Source organism: Acinonyx jubatus, chromosome A2 (assembly GCF_027475565.1).
Source record: "Acinonyx jubatus isolate Ajub_Pintada_27869175 chromosome A2, VMU_Ajub_asm_v1.0, whole genome shotgun sequence".
Classification (NCBI taxonomy): Eukaryota; Metazoa; Chordata; class Mammalia; order Carnivora; family Felidae; genus Acinonyx; species Acinonyx jubatus.
Window position 1 is genome coordinate 16059345 of NC_069383.1, and position 15351 is coordinate 16074695.

The window sequence follows — 15351 nt, forward strand, 5'->3', positions numbered from 1 at the left end:
GTTTCTTGAACTGTACAGCCAAGAAGTCTGCTTCCTCTCTCTTCAGAGGAAAGATCAGCAGAGTCTGGAAAATCTGAGGCAGCTGTGTATTTCAAAAAAGCTTTGGAGAAGGTGGGACAGCTCACCAGTTCTTTGTTCAGCCTTATGCCTCCAGGACCCCTTTTGGGGATCGAAATGGCACAGAACACTGCACATGCTCTGAAAGTTTCCATTTCAAATCTTTGGTTCTTAAATTTGCAAAATGAAATTTGTCTTCCCACAGCCAGCAATGTTAATATGATTTTATGTGAGATCCCTTTGGGGTTTTTTTGTGTTTTTTAAATGCAGAAGTTTGTAATGAGAGAGAGAGAGAGGCAGAGAGACAACACTAATGAGAAAATGAGAAGCTTGGCTGTCTCCCCTTCATGATTCTTTTAAGGGGGTCGGTGCCAGGATATTTGAAACTTTTGCAAAATGGCCTCAGGCTCCACCTCCTTGGCCTTTGCCTCTGGCTGACGTTATTTTGGGAAAAGGGATGAGGGCCTCCCTGTGATTCCCACCAAAGCGTTTGTGGTGGGGCGGTGGCAGAGAATGGCTTGTTGAAAAAAATGCAGAGTGCCAGGCTGAGAAGGAGAGGCAGTTCATGCTGGGGCAAAAGCCAGGTGTGTAGCGTGATCTGGGTTTTGCTCACTGAGCCTTTTTTCCCCCCGAGGAGACCACGTGGGTTGCATTTGGCTCAGTGGCCCAGATGTGTTTCCTGTTGTCAGTGCAGAACTTACAGCACATTGGCCTTTGAGTATCTTCTGATAATTGGGTGCTCCAGGTGTTAGCCATTTGCAGAGAGGCAGTTCTTGCCTTTTGCTCTAACACATACTGTGAGCATGTCTCATCCAGCGGCTGTAATGCCACAGTTTTGGGGTTGTCTTTCAGCTGGTGGGATGAATTATGTCCAGGCGTATGCGTTCCCTTTCAGCCCGTGACTTGCATTTGTGAGATCACAGGCCAGGATTGAAATGCTACCTGTGACTTGACATGAACTCCAGACGGGACAGTTTGGACCGGCTCTAATTAAGATCTTTATGCACAGTTTCAGGGGTAGAGACCTTAACATTCCTTTTGGTATTAAGGGCTCAGCTTTTCTATGTCACGGTGATGAAGCAGTGATGTGTGATTATTTTTCTTCCAATTTTATTTTATTTTATTTACTTATTAATTTTTCTAGTTTTATTTATTTTTTTAACGACTTTTAGCTCTAACACTTAAGGATGTATGTCTCTTCTGGGCAGCTCACTCATACAAAATGCCACTCATCATCGCTACAAGTCCTTGCCACTGTGTGTATGAATTAGTGTTGAAAGAGGTATTGGATTTAGTAGCACAGATGACTGGATTATATTCCTTCTAAACTAAGGGGAGTTTGGCAGAGATTTGAAAATAGATAAGTTTCCCATCTGTTTCTTGAACTCTGTTGGGTATCCAGTTGCAGAACTGGTTATTATTACTGTTCGTCCAAAATGTGGAATGGCCTGACCTCCAGGTCTAAATAGGGATTTAGTTCCCACACGCATGATTGCTAATGCCCTGTTTTAGCAAACCTGTCACCTACCCGATTTTAAAAACATAGAAGGTTCACATTGCTTGAGGCTGGAGTGGTTAACGTCTCTGGCGCCTTCTGTGAGCCATCAGGGAGCAATGTTTTTCTCATTTGGTTATTGTAAAGAAGACTTCTTGGTTCAGAAGGACAAAGGCTTGGAGGGGGACAGGTTCAAAGTCTACAAAATAATGAAGTGCACGGATAGAACGAATATGGACTTGCTCATTCAATCCTGAGTTGTTACAGCTTTGGGCTTCCTCTTGAAGCGTAAAAAATAGTTCCCTTACAGATGACAAAATATTATTTTGGGCCAGTCACTAGTGCTTTTATGAACATTGTTTCTTCAAGAGTGTGTACAGGCTAAACGTGGGCTCAGAAAAGATGGTGGTTCTAAAAAACGAGAAGTAGGTCTCTTACGGTTTGAAATCATTGTGAGAAACCTTGTTCCTTTCCCCCAAAACCTGCCTGGGTGTTGGGCATTTCTAATACGTATGTTGTGTTCCTCTAAGAGTCTGTGCAAATTACATTTCTGGAAATTCACTGTGGGATGTTGTAATTCAAAGAGCAAAACAGGCTGTAAACTTTATATTATATATATACAGTTTATATTCAGAAGGATGCTCAAGAAATAGATTATTGTTTCTGGCAAGGGGAGCTGGGGACTGGAGGTCAAGGGAGGGAACAGGGGAGAGGGGGTTACTTACATACTATCCCTTTTGTACTGTTCTAATTTTTACCTCCTGAGTGTATTTAGAAAATGAAGAACTAAAGCTTATAGGCACCTTGTAAAACTGGACTAGAGGTAATTTTAGCCTGAGTCTCCATAGGGGCAGAGGGGATCTGGTGCTCCATTAAAGCTCAACACCTCTCAAGTCAGTGGAGGCCTTGGGTGAAGAGAGGAGGCAGGAATGCTTGGTGGAAAGGGACTCTCAGGGTGGAGGATTAATAGTGGGTTTGGGTGTGGTAAATTTTATGATCTTGGTAACTTTCTTATATCTCGGTTTAACAATGTGGAAAATAGGGATTTTTTTTTCAATTTTTGCAATGATTTTAATCTCTGTAAAAAATTATATGATGGGAACTACGAAGTCTTGGCAAAGATAATGACAGATGTTCTGCTTGTTTTCAATGCAATTCACGTAAATCCAGTACTTTGTAAGGTTCTTTAGTGGTTATGCACTAAAATTTTATATCTCGTTGGTTCTTAAAATGAAACGACTGATTCCAGACAGTGGGAGGTAGAGAGTTAAGGGAATGTTCAACCTGCCTGGTGTCCGGATGTGAAGGCCATCTGGCTTCCTCTTCTATCCCTGAGTGCCGGGATGGAGTTGGCTGATCTCACAGGCTGGTGGTTTCCCCTTCCTCCTAGCTGGCCCAGCACCTGATGTGGCTCCAATGGGATATTGGAGCTTTTGGGCTGATGTTCCACCTTGGAGATAACTCCTATTGTTGGCCTGTGGCCAGGTCCTGAGGGGGAACCTGGGTCCCTGTGGCTTGAGAATATCATTCATTACTTATCACCTGATCTCTACAAACTGAATGATAAGCAGTGAGTTCACGTAGAATTGCAAAGCAAACATACTTTGTCTTCAAGGCCCTCACTTCACCATTCTTTACCTTTGTTTTCAGGTTTTCCTCCCTTCTTAGACCCCAAGGACTCACTGTAATGGTGTTCTCTTTCTAACCCCTCCTCTTAAATTTTGCTCTCATGAAAGATTTGATGAACTTATACTAAAAATTTAAATATTAGTAAGGCATAACATATGACCCCCTAAATGGGTGTTTACAATTACTTCAGCTCAAAAGGGTGAATCTGTAAATGGAGAACTTAAAGCAATATCCAGGTTGTACAGGAGGAATATTTGGGGAATAGAGGGAACTTTCACTATTCTTCCACTGTTCCATATATATGGCCCTCATTCATAGGGCAACCAGGTACATGTGTTGCAAATTTATCTACAATTTAACGGATTTTCATTGGCTTGGTGAAATTTCTTTGACCCATTATATTATTGTCTCTGAAATTGTTCGCATAGTGATAACACAGGTTGGGGATGGGGAATTCAGGCACAGCCCTGAAGGATGAGATGGTGAGGCTGAGTTTTGTACTTGCCCTCTTTCTTTAATTTTTTTTAACACTTATTTATTTTTGAGAGACAGAGCATGAGCAGGGGAGGGGCAGAGAGAGAGGGAGACACAGAATCCGAAGCAGGCTCCAGGCTCCAAACTGTCGGCACAAAGCCCGACGTGGGGCTCAAACCCACAAACCGCGAGTCGATGACCTGAGCCGAAGTCGGACGCTCAACCCACTGAGCCACCCCATGTACTTGCCCTCTTTTTTGAAAGACCCCTGAGTAATAGTATTCTATGGAAGCAGGGAGGCATGATGTGAATTTGCTCTTACAAGAGATACAAGATATTGCATTTAGATTAATAATTGATTAATAATTATAAAGTTTGCAGCTGTAACTAACTGAAACTGGTTCAGATTGCTTATACAATAAGTAAATTATTATGTCATGTTGTAAGAGTCCTAGAAGTATGGCCCCTTGTTTGGCTCATTTGGCGACTCCTTGGTATCATTGTGGTCCTAAGTGCCATCCATCTATGTGCAGATTTCACCTTCAGGTTGGATGCAGCCAGGAAGCAACTCATTCCCATATGCGTTTCGGGTGTTCAATTCAAAATGACAAATGTCCAAAGGAAAAAGAGATGTTGTATCTTCCTGTGTCCCTTTTTAGGATGGAAGAAACTTTTTTCAGAAGCCTATCAGCTGATTTTACTTTGAGCTTCGTTGGCAAGGATTGGGTCACTTGACCATCGTAAAACCAATGGTTGGAAAGGGATTTACATGATTGGCTCAGATCAGTCATTTGGGGACTGAGGAACGATTGGAGGCTCAATCAGCATGACCATTGTAGTGATCCTTAGGAAAATAGTCTGAGTTGGCAGTCCTTTCTTTAGTGGGTTTGTTCGACCAACGGCTGTTTTCCTCACAGAGGTGGGCTAGCAAATGGAACATGTTTTAAAATCTACAATAGTTAGCCTTGGGAATAAAATATCAAACCAAGTACTGTGCCGCTTGCAAAGCTCTAAGGATGTTATTTAGCTGTGCTAATAGCACCCAATGAGGGAAGGCCATAGAGACAGGAATAGCCTCTCCAAAATACACACAAAGGATATCTGGGAGAGTGTGCCGCTGTGTCCCAACTCACTAACTAGAATTAACTATATTATCTGAACTGTCTGCATCAGGGTCAGATATCAGGACTGGAGGTAACTAAGTCCGTGATCATGCTTATCATGCAAGACAAGAATGATTTGTTTCGTTCAAGGGCCACACAACCTCTGATCAGCAGGTGGAAAACCGAATGTCAGTGTTCAAAGAAGCTGTGTTCTCAGTTGTTTATAGCTATTCAAATATTGACAAGCCCATGTGTGCCTGTTGGCATCTTGAACTGCTTGCCTCAGTCTGGCATGGTTCAGACCTGTCTGCTGACTGACTTGGGGCAAATGGCCCTAGGCCTTGGTTGGGCCCTTAGTAGGGTTTTGGGCCTACCGTTGTAGGATGTCTGAATTGTCCACGTGAGTGCTTTTATGAATGAAGGGAGTGTTCATGTTCCCTGCCCCTGCAGAGTCAGGATTGAAAGAAAATGATGAGACCCATGATCTTTGGGTCACCCTTGAACCTATTCCTCTTCCTCCCTGCTCATCACATGCACTTCGTCTCTTCCAAATAAAGTTCTAAGTGACCTCGATTTTCCCTGAATCGAATCACATAGATCATCTGTGAGGCGCATAGGAGGCAATGGCCTGTATTGTCTACAGAGAATCTGAGGCCTTGAGCACTGAAGAGATTTGCTCAGCTGAAACACAAGCTCCTTGAGGACAGGGGACATGACTTTGGCTCTGCTGTCGTCCCATGATGCTTAGCCAAGTGCAGGATGCTCAGAGATACATAATTAAGTGGAGTGAGGCAGTCTTAGAGAAATGATAAGCTCGGTGGCCTTGACCTCTTTTGTTAATATATGTTTAAAACTCTGAATTCGTGTAAATGCTTCTGCAAATCTGAAAATTTAGTGGAAAGCAACATGGGTCATTTGGCATCAATAACTTTTCTTGCATAGTTTAGAGAACAAGGTGGGAGTGTGGATGGCTGTCTAACAGTCCCAGTTTCCACTAGAGTGGCATTGCAGGCAGCATTGTGGAAAGGGTGGGCTTTTGAGCCAGGCAGATTTGTTGTCAAGGGCCACTGGTTCTCTAGTGACCTTCCGCAAGTTACCTCACCTCTTTGGGTCACGGTTTCTTCCCATGTCACTGCCTGGCCCTGATAGATAGGCTTTTCCACTCTCTCCCCTAATCTGGGGAAGAGAGGTCCTCACCTCAGGAGTCTGACATCATTCGGGAAGCACGGGGGCCTGTAATTATTCTCTCTCACACATCTTCATTTCCTGTCCTTCTACCTTCTGCTGTAAACATACGTCTCTGCTGTTGCTCCTTCGTGCTCATTTTTTTCTCCCTTGTTTACTGCCAGGTTTTCTCAAACAAGTGGGCAATAGCTACAGTCTCCATTTCCTTACTTTCTGCTTACTTCTGCACCCTGTCTGTTCTGGTTCCTACTGTTGCTAGAAGATCGTCCAACTTCTGTCTAGCTGCCAAATCCAGTCTGTTCTCTGTCCTTACCTGCTAGGCCTCATGGACGTAACTTGGCAGCATTGACCACAAGGTCATCTCCTAACTCATTCTTGCTTTTGGCGTCCGTGACAGTCTGGTGGGCTTAGCTTTTCCTTCTTCCCTGGCTTCCTTACTACCTGTTAAATGTGAGCAGTTGGTACCTTCTTTCTGTACGCTCTCCTAGGCTCCTCTGTCACCTTCAATACAGCTGGTTCTCAGATTTTCATATCTATTACTTGTCTCTTGATGGAAAGTGGGAGCTCTTTGGTATAACCCAAGATTCTTCTGGGCCCTCATTGGCTGTGGAAGAGCTGTGGCTGGGTAATCCTTGAATCTTCATGATGCATTACTCTAAGAGTTGGGGACACTTTGAACCCCCTTAGCACTGCATCCCATTTATCTCAGGGAATCTTTACTGACTCAGCTCTCCTGCATATAGATGCATGAGAAGCTCACAGGTCATTACTGGGACACAGTTGTTTCTAGAGTCAGTGTCACCCATCACACGGAGGCTGTGTTTTGGCTGGGCTTGTGCTTATTCTTCAGATTGGGAAACACTTTGTGGTGTTCTGGGGTGGTATGTCTGATTTTTTCTAGGACTGTGTGGAAGGTCAGTGCAAAAATCAGACATAACCTCTTAGAATCATGTACCATGTATTCCTCTGTTGTGTATAACTGCTGTCAATCTCAGTTACAATTGCCTCATGTTGAACTGTCTGCCTTTGAACTGCTGTATTGTGGAGTAATTTATTTATATAGATTGTGCTGACATTACTGAAAAGCTTTGAGGTGTTATTTATTTATTTATTTATTTATTTATTTATTTATCTATCTATCTATCTATCTATCTTTTTTAAAGAGTTGAGATGGGGTACTCTGAGCCACCCAGATTTCTATGCCTGCTTCTTGTTAGAAGTATCGACAGTGTCTCTTGGAAGAGAGTTCTTCCTTGGCGCATAAGGCATCTTGTTGTGTGAATTCATTTTGAAACAAGTTTACTTGACATTCTGGGTCTCCGTTTATCCAGTTGTAAAATGCTGCATTTGTATCGCGTGGTCCCAGAGAGTTTTTTTAAACCCCGTAGTTCTATGCTGGATATCATGCTCCTACCCTTGCAAGGCTCTCAGCTTTAAAAAATGATTTAAAACACCAGTAAGTAGATTTAGTTGATTCCTTGTATAATTGGGGCAGCTAATTGGCAGATGTCATGCTGCATTTTGTAGCCTCTGTTTTCTGACTTAAAACCTTGCTTCAGTAAATCCCAGACAAAATAAAGAATGGAAAAACAGAGAGGCACAGAGGTAGGAAACATTTTTTTAACATTAGAAAAAAAAATCCTCTTCAGACTTCTTGGCAAATAAGAGGAGTCTGGGGGAAAAAAAAATCCATAAACAGTTTCCTAGTTGTCTGAGTGGAAAATCCTGGTTTTTAACATTTCATATCTTGGAAATGTCTGAATAGTTTTTGTTTAAAGGGAAATTCCTTTTGGCTGAGAAAGAGCCTGCAGGATTCAAACTGATAGGGTGATGTTTTTAGAAAACTTGGAGGAAATAAGGATTTGTGATGAAAATGCTTTCTCACTGGCCAATTGTGTTAAGCAGAAATTTAAATCCAAGGTTACCAATCATAACATTGTAAAGGTTCAAATATTAACTCCTTCCTTCCCATGGCTTCCTGTCCACGCATCCTGGGGAAACATCTCACAGTCGGTCCTTCCTCCAATTTGAGGAACTTAATGAACTGCTTTTCTAAACCTGTGCGTGTTCTAGGCAGGAGGATATGACATTTGCGACCTTGTGGCCCTCCCAGTAGAGTGGGAAGGAAGATGTATAAACAAGTCATTAAATGTCTGGTGTACATTTTGCGTTAGAGCTGTATTCAAAGTATTTCTGGAGCACAGAGAACACGAAGAGTTTGGGAACACCTCACAGAGCAGATGAGATTTACAGTGGGTCCTGATGTATAAAACAGGAGTTCTTTAGGCAGTGGGAACAGCAAGTATAGAGTAGGAATGTGCAAAATGTCATGGTTGACTCTAGGAATCCCAAGTAGTTTTATGTACTTTGAGAGTAGGTGCCCTGCGGAGAGTGTTGGGGTATATGACAAGATCATAAAAGGTCTACATGCCTGCTTAACCATTTGGCCTTTCTTTTGTGGGCAGGAAGGTGGGAAGCTGTTAGGGCTTTTAACAAGAGAGGGACAGGAGCAGAAGTATGTTGTCGAAAGGAAACCCTAGTGGTTACGAAGGATGGATTGGAGGGTAGAATTAATGGTGGTGAGATGATCTGTGGCTGCCTATTTCAGCCGTGAGGTCGAACAAGACACCGTGAGGGCCTTGGACCCGACCGGGACGAACACATGAATGCAAGCAAGGGCTGGGAGCCAGACTGGGAGACATGGGGACCGTGAGGGACCGTGAGGGGGATATGGGAGACCTCCTGTTTTCTGAAGTGGCAGACTGAGTTGGCGGGGCTTCCAGTGACCTGGAAAGGGGATATTTAGAGGAGGAACGCGTTCGGTGGGGAAAATAATGAGTTCCCTTTCAAACATTGATTCTAATGTGTCCATGGAACATTCGGAAAAGGCCTTTGGGAACTTGGATTTAGAGTTCTGGAGAAAAGTCTGGACTGAAGATGTAGACTTGGATGTTGCAAGTCTAGTGGGGATCACTGAGGCCAATAGCCCACAGAAGCTGGTCCAGGGAGGTCAAGTGAGAGTGACGAGTAAGAGAAAAGCTAAGGATGGAGCCCTGGGGGCCCTAGAACGATTGGCCAAGAAAGAGGAATCTGCAGATGGAACTCAGAAAGAGCCGATAGGAAAATGTGGAGAAAATCCAGGAAAATCCCATCACAGGATCCAAGAGAAGAGAGAATTGCTACAGAGTGGTTAAGACAAATAAAGACTGAGCGTGCACTGCAGCTGGCTCCAAGGACTGTGTGCATGGCAGCTGAGCGCAGTGCCTGTGTCTCAGGGCCATGGCGGCCTCCCTGTGGTCTGAGCCCGTGGCCCTGCTATGTGGCATTGTGCTTAGCGGGTGGAGGCCTGGTTTCCAGGCAGGAGTGGAAGACAGACGGACAGCACCTAGGAGTAAATATGCACGGTGGGTAATATATGCAACACTGCCTCTTTCTTGCCTTTGTTTTTACAGAAGCCTAAAACAATCCTTAAAATTGGCCTTGGAGACTGTCACAGTGCCCAGGCACTTTTATGAAGGTACTTTCTTCATTCTTTTCTCCAGGCTGAGTCCATCTGTCCCTGGATGTCCTTCTGGCTGGCAACCAGGAGTTTGTGCGTGTGTCCCTTTGTGCATGTGTCATTTATGGCCTTGGAGCATGCAGAAGGCTGGTCTCTGGACTCTTAATACCTGTGTAAGAGTGTTGGGATTTACCAAATGCCTGTAAGAATTGAGGCTTTGCTTTATTTCTTCTGACTCTTCCCACGAAGGAAGTATGGGTAGACCCCACTGATTGCCAAAGATGGGTTTGATTACAGATAACATCAACCCTATTCAACAGGCAGAGAACCTAATTGGCCCCATTTTTGTATGATATGATAGTAGGCGAGGACAAATGGCTTTGCTATAAGAACATGAGCCTGAGGGTTTGCCAGTGGAAGGAACGGTAAAATAAATGATGCAGCTTCAAAGAAAATGTGCAGCTACAAGCAGTTCCTGGGTTTCGGGACCTACACAGGGGACTCTTGTGGGACACCCTGCAGCCACCTCCCTGCCCCCTGCGTGTCCCCTGCGTGTCCCCTGAGTGCTGCGGCTGACTTCTACCTTTGTTCTCTGCTGTGCTTGTGTGGCCCTCGGCCTCCTGGGAGACGACCAACAGGCATGGGAGGAGGAGCTGGGCAGCCAGGACTGAGGGCCCACAGGAGGGCGAGAAGAGGAGGGGATGGGGAGGAGGGAGAATTCCATTTCCCCCAGGAAGGAAGCAGGTGGCCCTTCTCAGCCCTGAGCAGAGCAGACACCTGTGAGGAAGCTTAGGAACCACCCCGAGTTTCAGCTGCACTGTGGGTTGTGTGGTCTCTTGGCTGCCTAGGTTGTTTCCTAGTCATCTTGTTTGCTGGCTTCTTATCCCATTCTTTCAGTAACAGAATGTCCTGTGAAGAACCTACGTTACAAATGTAAAAACAGTAGACTTAAGGGGCCTGGGTGGCTCAGTCAGTTAAGCGTCCAACTCTTGATTTCTGCTCAGGTCACGATCTCAAAGGTTCAAGAGTTCAAGCCCCGAATGGGGCTCTATGCTGCCTGTGCGGCACCTGCTTGGGATATTCTGTCTCCCTTATTCTGTCTCCCTCTCTCTTTGCCCCTCCCCTACGAATGGGTACGCCTTCTCTCGCTCTGTCTCTCAAAATACAGAAATACACTTGAAACAAAATAGACTTAATTTTTTTAAAATAGTTTTAGGTTCACAGTAAAATTGAGCAGCATGTGTGACGAGTTCCCGCGCACCCCCTACCCTCCTGGCACCGTGCACAACCTCTACCACGGTGTCTGCATCCTGCTGCTACGAAGTTTGGAATGGGGAGTCAAGATTCATCAGCTGGGGTTACCTGAGGCAGCTTTTGATTTTAACTTTTTTTTTTTTTTTAATTAGTCACAGAGAGGCTTTCTTTTTAGTCCAAGAAGCTAAATAGCTCACAAGAGCCTTAAATAGGTGTGTGTGCCCGGTGGGGGGGAGGGGGCAGTTTTTTGTTTTGTTTTAATAAAAACTTCAATTTAGGAGCAGCTGTAGAGATTTCAGCAGAATTTCGGTTAAGATATGGTATGTCCCCTTCCCCAACCTTCCATTTACAAGTGGCATAGGCACTCCTTTCCTTTGGAAAGGAGTTGGGATCGAGGGGGGGAAATACCATGTTTTTTTCATGACCAAAGCACCCTAATCCTGTCTCTGTAGCTATGACTTCTAACTTCCTACCCCGAGATGGTATTCAGCTCTGAGGCCCTGCCAGGAGTTGTTTTTCTGGTTCTGCTCTGGATTTGCAAGTTTTCTTTCCAGGGCTCTCTGCAGCCCATGACCCACATTTGGAAGCAGCTGGAAGGCCTGGCGCCCTGGGCTGAGGAGGCGGAGGAGGCCAGGACCCAGCCCAGGTGCCGACAAAGCTGCCCCCCACCGCTTGGGCCCCAGGACATCATGTTCTGACTGAAGGTGCCCACCACCCCCAGCCCTTGTCACCGTGGACGTTTTCGTGTGTGATGAGAAAGACGAGCAGAAAAATAGCAGCCAGAAAGCCATTTGGTGTTTCAGCTGTGTTTACATAGTAGGAACATGAGGTAGGTCGAAACCCAGCGTTTCCTTTTGATTTAAATGCACACTGATAGGAGGCAACTGAAATTCAGCCTGGCCCAGCTAAGAGGTGGGGTGGCTGGGTCGGTACGTGCAGCTTTCTTATCCCTGCCCTTCCTGGGTCTGGTGTGGGACTCTGAATATCCCATTGTCCGCTGATGGCTCAACAACTCGGCAGGGGGGCAGTAGAAAAAGCAGAGATATGGAGTCAGCACAGACTTCATAAACCTTTTCACCAACAAGCAATTATGTGTTCAGTGCTTCCAAGCCTTGTTGGCATGGCACTCGTAGACCATGATGTTCTCTGCCGGGTGCACCGGAGCAATGGGTGAGGCCGATCACGGCCCAGGGCCTCTGTCAGCTCCAGCCACTGCTTGAGGCACTCCTTCGGCCCACTCGTTGTGCTGAGCACAACATAAGTAGTCAATAAAATACTTGCTGACTGGGGACACCTGGATGGCTCAGTCGGTTAAGCATCCAACTTCGGCTCCGGTCATGATCTCGTGGTTTGTGAGTTCGAGCCCCACGTCGGGCTCTGTGCTGACAGTTCAGAGCCTGGAGCCTGCTTCAGATTCTGCGTCTCCCTCTCTGCCCCTCCTCTGCTCTCTCTCTCTCTCTCAACAGTAAGCAAATGTTAAAAAAAAAAATACGTGCTGATTGGGGCTCACAGTGTGGTGCTAGTGTTCCCTACCCTGGGTACCCTTCTGAGACTGTTTCACAAGGCCACGAAAGAGGATGAGTGCCATGATGTGACCAAAGCGTTTCTGTGGGTGGTGTGTGGGCCCTGCTTAGGAGATAATAGGGTCCCGCGCTCCAGTTTTTTGGTTTTTTTTTTTTTACTCCAGTAATTTCAGGGATGCATAGGAAGAAACCCATTGCTGAATTCGAAACTTCAGGGAAAAAAAATTAGTAGACAGAATAAAGCCTCCTGGATGTGACCTAATTGTTTTATTTATTTATTTATTTACTCCAGGTCTGTTGAGATACAATTAACATATAACACTGTCTTGTATAAGTTTAAAGTGTACAGCATAATGATTTGATACGTGTATATGTTGCAAAGTGATCACCACGATAAGTTTAATTCACACCTATCACCTCACCTAGTTACGAATTCTTTTCCCCGTGATGAGAACTTTTAAGCTCTGCTCTCTTAGCAACTTTTAAATATATCATACAATGTTGTTAACTATGGTCCTTATGTTGTACGTTACATCCCCAGAACTTAATTTATCTTATAACTGGAAGTAATAAGACCACCTTCACCCTAATGTTGTGGCCAGACATTTAGGGGGAAGGAAACCTTAGAGTTTTTTGTTGTTGTTGTTTTGGTTTTTTGTTGTTTTGTTTTTTTAGTTGCTACCTGACTATTTTTAGGCTTAACTCCTGGCCTTGATTTGCATGACTAAATTCACACTTCAGTTTTTCAGGCACCTGCTTCTGCAGAACTGAACTTCTTTGGAGGTTTTGAGGAGTGGGTTGGTAGCAGGTGTTAACATTCTTCAAGTCACAGGAAGGAAGGCAAGAGAGAGCTGGCCCATTCCCTGTCCCTGCCACCCCGTGAAACAACTGTCTGTGACAACATTGAGATCATTTACATTGCTTTTCTAATACGAAAAACGTTTCTGGGGCTGACTGTGACATACTGAGGAATCCATTAGTGTGAGAGTGGACGAGAACAGTAAACATGGCATTGAGCAGCCCCGTGGGGCCCTGCCGTGGCATCAGGGAGAAGTCTGGAGGGCTCTGCTTGTCCCCTGGGCCTTCCCAGCAGAGCGACCTTGAATGCTGTTGATAAGCTGTAGCAACTGGCATTGAAGCCACAGGCTGTCTTTCTGACCCATGGCCTGACTGCATTCAGCCTTTGACCTTCCAAAGTAGTTGATGTAAGGAGAGGTGAGCAAGAGAACCTTCCCTGAGTCTACCTTCTTGGGAAGCAGGTTCTAAGTGGGTCTTCTCTGCCTTCCTTTGATCTGGACCTGCCAGCCTCCTATCCAACAGAAGTTCCCCAGAGATTGTGCCATGTGAATGGACCCACTCCCATAATGCCTTGTTATTATTTTGGCAATATCAGTAGGGCTTTGGGAGAGAGCCTCTAGAAACCTGTGCCCTCTCTGGAATCTCTACCCTCTCTGGAAGTCATACATTTTTATTTTCAACAACAACAACAACAACAACAAATTGCTGGTCATGGGGCTAAATGCCAATGAGAGAAAATCCTTAGCTCTAGAAGTTAACAAACTTGAAGGAGTCACCTGATGGTTCTTCTCCAAGGAGCCGCATTACGGCAAAGCAGCTGGCAGATGGGGAGACTGGTTAGCCCTTCACTGGTTTTTCATGAAATGCAGACAAGTTTCATGACAAGTTTGTTCTTTGGTGTTTGCCAACCAAAAGAAAAATATCCTGGTAGATAGATTTTATTTTTCCTCATTGCCTTTTGAGAAACTATTACCTGTGCCAAATTGGCTTCTAGGAAAAAAAAAAAAAAACCAAGAACAAAAGTTTCAGGATTGGAACCATGTATGTCACTTGGCTTCAGAATACACGAACTTAACCATGTGATGGTCTACTTAGCTTTACGAAGCAAGAGGTCCTGAGCTAGGCTCTCCAGGGCTGGTGTCATGGCTGAACAGTGCCAGCGGGTAGCGGGATGGTCTGTCCTAGTCAGCCTGCCATCTTTCGTGGGTAGACCTCTGCCCTCATGGGCATTGCCTCGTGACTGCAAGATGACTGTGTCACCTCCAGCGTAACATCAGCCTCCCTGACGGGAAGAAAGTGAGAGGGCAGAGCAGAAGGGGGTAGCACCTATATTAGAAAAAGCCAAGATCTGCTCTGGAGTACCAGCGGAATCCCTGTTAGGTTTCACTGGCCATCCCTCACTGCTAGAGAGGGTCCAGGAAGGTGAGTGGTTTAGCCGGATCCCTGGCTACTCCGAACGAGATTGGCGTGTCTGACGGTGAGGAGGGAGGGCAGGATGGGTATTGAGTGGCCAGGCAGCAGCGTCTGCCTCATTACAAAATAACTTCTGTCCCAAACTTGTAGGATCCTAGATCTCCTAGGGACCCTCGATGTGGCTGAGCGCAACCCCTTCACGACACAGATGAGGGAACTGCTTTATTTCCTTCTATTTCTGCTCAGTATGCCAGAAACCCCAGTTGCGCTTTTCGGCGCTCCTGGTCTGCGCTGCTGACCCCCGATGCATAAACTGTGCCCAGAATGTGAATGGGCTGTGAAGTCCCTTTCACCAGGGAAGAGAGCGGCAGGGACACAGGCGGTTTGCGTATGGGAATCAAAAGGTCTGATTATGCTTTCTCAGGAAAAGCAGCTGGCCAGCAGAAATTACTGGGTGCCTCGGAGGACAGAACCTGGAATTTGGCCTCCTGGAATGATCACAAGAAAATAGAAACCTCAGCCCTGCCGTGAGGAGCAAAGCCTAGCAAGGCCGCCAGAACAATCACATGTGTGAGACAGAGCAGAGACTCGGGCGAACAGCAAAGGAAATCCATGGCAGACCGAGCAGCCAGGCCAGAAAGGCAGCTTGGAGGAATTGGCTCTGAGCAGGGATTTGTAAAGGTCTATTATTTGGTGGAGAGCGATGATGTATCAAAACAGTGGTTTCAGAGTGAGCAGCTTTGCCTGGCTGGAGCCATTTAATAATGCAAGCCTGAAGCCTGGTGTGTGTTCTCTAGAAGCGCGGCCTGGAGGTGATGCTGTTTATGGATTCCTTGCAGAGGGAGTGTGTGAAGTTAGCCAGATTTATTGGAACGTGTCTAAAAGACCACTAGCCCTGCACCGGCTTTCCCTTTGAGCTTT

The 15351-nt window shown here is 45.5% G+C and overlaps 1 protein-coding gene across 2 annotated transcripts in view; it reads left to right on the top strand.

Moving 5' to 3' along the window:
* The window catches only part of CREB3L2 (cAMP responsive element binding protein 3 like 2), a 119761-nt gene that overhangs the window by 1074 nt on the left and 103336 nt on the right, over positions 1 to 15351 (top strand). The window lies entirely within an intron of this gene.